Below are 5200 nucleotides of genomic sequence, written 5' to 3' on the forward strand. Positions count from 1 at the left end.
TCTTGAAATCTTTCTTTTTTATTTAACTATAATTTTTTGCTGGAGTTATAAAGCTGCAAGTTTTTGTGAATTTTTTATCTAAATATCTAGAATGAAACACTTACATTATTGGATCATCAAATTTTTTTAATCATAAAATTTGTATCATTTATTATAACAAATTTTATGATTAAAAAAATTATAACTATTACAATTTAAATTTTTAGTAATAAAATCAAAATTTAACTTAGAATTTTTATTGTAATAGATGACTATTTCAATTTATTGTTTTATTCTTTTTCTTAGAATCAATTTAAAACTCTAAGAATATAATTATTATTTCTGTCACCAAACAGAGTAATTGGGTTATATTTTTTATATTATTTTATTTTAGTACTCATTTAAATATTTAAATATCATCCTACATTTACATATTTATAACAATGAATATATCTTATTTATTTCAAACATTTCTTTTAAACTTACTGTTCAAAATTTTTCATTTGACGATCAAAGTCACCTTCATCCTACAGAAAATTATTTATTAATTTGAAATATAGCTATGTTAAAAAATTATAACAAGTTTATACTCTAACTGAAAATACAAATTATAATAATTTCAATAGTCATAAAATAAATCAATGCAGCAACTTATTTACAATGTATCAATCATATGGCAACAAATAAAGTAGACCCTACTTTTGAAAATACTTTATATAATAATTAGAACTAAAATATATACAGTTTTTTCTAAAACTGCTCTGCTATAATGTACAAGGTTGTACAATTTATTGCAATTTACAAGATTAAATGCCTAATAAAAAACTAAGGTTTGAGATGCATGCAATATATCCTTAAACAGTCTGTTTTAGGCAGTAAGAATGATTAGAAAAGTTCTGAGGCTTCTACTAAGTCTTCAGAGTATCATACCAATTTGTTGGTTGCAAATTATTAAAACATACTCTCAGTTGAGAGGACTAGGCTCAACAATACCATTCAGTAATTTTGCAGGCATGACTGCAAGAGCCTCCATTCAGGTTTTTCCAATCTTTGATTAAGTGCTGTGACTTTCATTAAACTGATTCAATGTAATTGATAGTGATTCTAAATTTCCTTAGATTATCCATCATTTTAGCTTCTAATGTGTGAGATTTCCAAGTCAACTGCTCGATTTTCCTTGTATAGATGTTTCAAATATTGGAGCCATGGAATAGTACCCATTGCAATTTAAAATTTACAAGATGATGTAGAAACATCACCAAACAATCGCCTAAATAATAAGGCTATAACTCCATTAATTTTAATAGTTAATACTAAGTAATTTGCTACTAGAGGTAGATGTTAGGTGCCATACCGTCTACAAATGTTTGTTATACTTACAAGATGATGTTTAAAAATTTCCACAGAAAAATTTACTAGTTTTTACTAGTTTTATTAATGTTAGTACCCATTGCTTTATTCCATCATTTATACTTTGCAAATTTGTACTCTTTTAATATCTCACATCTAACTCTTTTTTCTGACATCATTTTATAATTGCTCATTCTGCAGCATTCACACTGATCTGTTCAACTGTAGTCTCCGATACTAAAGCTTGCAACATAACTGCAAAAAATTACAACAGCACAATGAGGATGTGCATACATTTATAGAATTTATGTACCTTAAACTGTAAAATTCCTCATCAAAGTGTTGAATTAATAACCTTTTAAATTCTTTGTAATCCATTATTGCCTTTTCTTGCATGCTTCAGATCAGTTTTAGAGTTGCCTGATATTATGCAACCAATAATCAGATATCTGATTATCAGGTCATTCTTAAACTAATATCCAATATTTCTAATATTACAGGAATGGCTAATATATCTTAAATAATAGTTGTTATTGAATATGCATCAAATCAGATCAAAAAATATTTGTAAAATCATTTCTATATTGGTCAATCACTAGTAAAATCCAAAGAAATATAAATTTTTTTTAATTTATAAACATTATAATACTATGTAAACAAATTTTGATATATAAATACATATACAGATAATTTTTTAAATTCATATTTATTCTCTATTATTTATACATGAATCATTATTGTACGAAATTTTGTGCACAATTCAGAAAATATTTATGATCTGATTTATCAAATTGGAATATTAAGCAAGTATAAAAATTAAAATATTTCAACATACCACTAAGGGAAAAGGAGACCTTGAACCATGTTTACTACTGAGAATCCTAAGAGGGTTCCTAAAAAAATTTTAAATTATCATTTTATATAATGGGTTAATATTTTATAAATTACAAATATAAAGACTTCCTATATTCCTTAAATTAATAAATATAGCCAAAAGCGTTAGTTCAATTAAAGAAATTGCTAGAAAAAGTGTCGAAGGTTTTATAATACAGTGGGTGATCGGTTAATGAACATAATCCGTTCCAGGACTTTGTAAGCTATCCGAATTGTTTGTTAACCGATTATCGATTTTCCATAGGTTTTAATGGGAATTTGATTAATTCGTTCGGAGATCCCCAAAAATAAAAAAATATATACTTTCTTACTTATATATAATAATATTTATTTATATGTAATAATAAAAATACATACATACATAGTCTTGCATTTTTATTAGTCATGTTTTTTCCATTTGAAAGGGTTAAAGAATCTGTCTAATGTTGATTCCTTTTCTCTCTTCTTCAGGATTTTTGATAAGTAATTAATAGCATTGCAATTGTAGAAATCCCCAAGCCACAACTTGGTTTGTATACCATTCTAACACCGTTGTTCTGACATCCTCCCACTTCTTCAAAGGGTCTTTAATAACAGATATCGGCATTAATCTTTTTTCAGAAGAAAACATATCTCACCGAGTTTCTTGGTGTTCTTCATTCAAGAGTTCTTGGCGTTCTTCTGTCGTCAGATCCGTTTCAGGTTCCATTATGAACTCTTTGATATTCTTTATTTCTCAGATGTGATTTTTGTTACAGTAGAACCTCGAAAACTCGACCTAATGTGGACCGAAGGGTGGCCGAGTTTGTGAAAATGCCGAGTTATCGGGAATGGGGTTAAAAAAAATAAGTACGAGTATTTCCTCAGAAAATACTGTACTGTACTTGTACAGTATTTACTTGTACAGAATATAACAGAGAATAAACTGCCCAAATACCCTTAAACAAAGGAAAAGTACGTCCTTTATGAAGGCATAGAGCCACTACATGAAAATGAAAATTAATGAATACACTGTGTACAGTAATTTACCTGATAAGACAGACCTCAGAAAAATACTTTATGAGAGCTTTTATACTTTTATAAAGCTGTCTATAATGAAAATTAATTAACTAAGGATTTTTTCGCCCTGCCAAGGTGTGGACCAGTTATCCGGAGTGCTAAGTTATCGAGGGACGAGTTTTCGAGGTTCTACTGTACTCCTTTAGCTGCTTGAGTCTTCTTGATTATACAGTATTTTAAATAAGATTGAACTGCAGCCTACTTTAGACCTGTTCATGCCATACTGCCCAGCAACATTAGGCATCTTCTACCTACTCTCTACCTTTGCTATTATACTCTCACCTTTCGAAAAGAAAAGCAGACGCAAAACTTAACGAGCGCCTACCTGACAGTCTTGTGAATACATAAAAGAATTGTTTTGTCAGAAAAATAAAAGGCTGGAATTTACAAGGGAGAGTTTCAAAGTTCGGAGGAATACTATCCGATCAGTATATACCGGCTTGAGCGTCGATGTCGACATCTCCCACATTCCGAAAAGTTTTGAATTGTTACCCGAAGATAAGGGAAGACCAATCAGTATTCATTATTTTATGTTGCTTCTTCTTGTGTTTGTTCAGTGGGGTGTTTGTTATCCGATCATGTGTTCGTTGTCCAAACATAAAAATCTTTCGCAAAAGTGTTTGTTATCCGATTTGTTCGTTATCCGATCACCCACTGTACTTATATAAAGACTTCTTGATCATATAAGAGGTAACTGCACAACTGCTTGAAATATACAGCAAAAAGAAATCAGAATATACTTTTCTGTTTCAGGTTTCGTTCAGTTTTAATTTTACATTTGATTCTTTAACTGTGTTTGTTTTAGTTTATGTCAAAAAAACAGAAAGTAAATTAATTTTCAGCTTAAATTAAATTAGCTTAAATTTTCAGCTTAATTTTCATTCATAGCTTAAAAAATTTAAGCTATGAATGAGTAACTGCTGACATTTGAGTTTTTAAGTCACACTAATAAAAATTGGAAATAGAAAGCAAGTTCTTTCCAAGTTTTCATGTCTCATTTGCCAGTGATATTACATCTGTTGTACAGTTTGTGTAGTTTAATCATTTTTATTATAAAATTTCAATGTATTTTTATGAACTTATCTTCAATAGTTCATTACAAAAGATTTACTACTACATTTGTTTATTTCCATTGTTATTCTATTTTTATACAGTAATATTTTAATATAAAATGTACAGCAGAATTCCAACGTTTTCCTGTACAACATATTAAATAAAATGCAATTCATGCAATTTCTAATTTAGAATACCATAGAAACTTACTTGTTGAATTATTATTTATCAATTAAAAGTATCATTTAATGACATCATATGTTAGTAAAGTTTGTGGCTTGTATAAACTCATTTTAAAATTCAGTCGTAAGAATTCAACTAATGAGACAATGAACTTTAATACTCTGAACTAAGTACAGGAAAAGTTTAAAAAGTTCAGAGTATTAAAATTTTGTTTTTGGAAAATTATAAATATAATTGTGTATATATATATGTGTGTGTTTTAGACACTTACCAACTCATATTTTCAGTTTTTAATTATTATAAATCTAAATTAAATATAATTTTTGACTGGTATTTTCATTACTTCTTGACATTTCACTCCATCATCCCTCTATCGACAAAATGATTTAATCATAGAAAAATAATTTGGAATATATTATTTTAAAATATTATTTTTTTTGTTTTAAAATCACTAATAATCTTGATTTTTACTTTCTGGTATTATCTTTCAATCAAATAAATTCTGCTCACTACTGCTATACACTCATCGATAGTCGATGAATCGATGTCCTGCTAAATCATTGATAGATCGAGTTTGTGTAGTTGTGGTCAATCAAATTAATTTCACAAAGAAAATGTATAGCTACAATTTTATAACAATATTCTTATATTTCGTCAATAACTGTGAACTAAATATTCCGTGTTATCCCAGAATACTTGATTA

General features: G+C 28.0%; 1 long non-coding RNA gene across 1 annotated transcript; it reads right to left on the reverse strand.

Moving 5' to 3' along the window:
* Positions 1-453: 453 nt before the first annotated feature.
* LOC111633271 lies at positions 454-4943 on the reverse strand. Its single transcript, XR_002758031.1, has 3 exons — positions 4769-4943; positions 2165-2222; positions 454-506 (listed from the first exon to the last, which is right to left on the reverse strand). It is a non-coding gene; the product is annotated as an uncharacterized LOC111633271 (long non-coding RNA).
* Positions 4944-5200: the final 257 nt, after the last annotated feature.

The sequence above is a fragment of the Centruroides sculpturatus genome, unplaced genomic scaffold, assembly GCF_000671375.1.
Source record: "Centruroides sculpturatus isolate CEXI.00-Female unplaced genomic scaffold, Cexi_2.0 scaffold681, whole genome shotgun sequence".
Lineage (NCBI taxonomy): Eukaryota > Metazoa > Arthropoda > Arachnida > Scorpiones > Buthidae > Centruroides > Centruroides sculpturatus.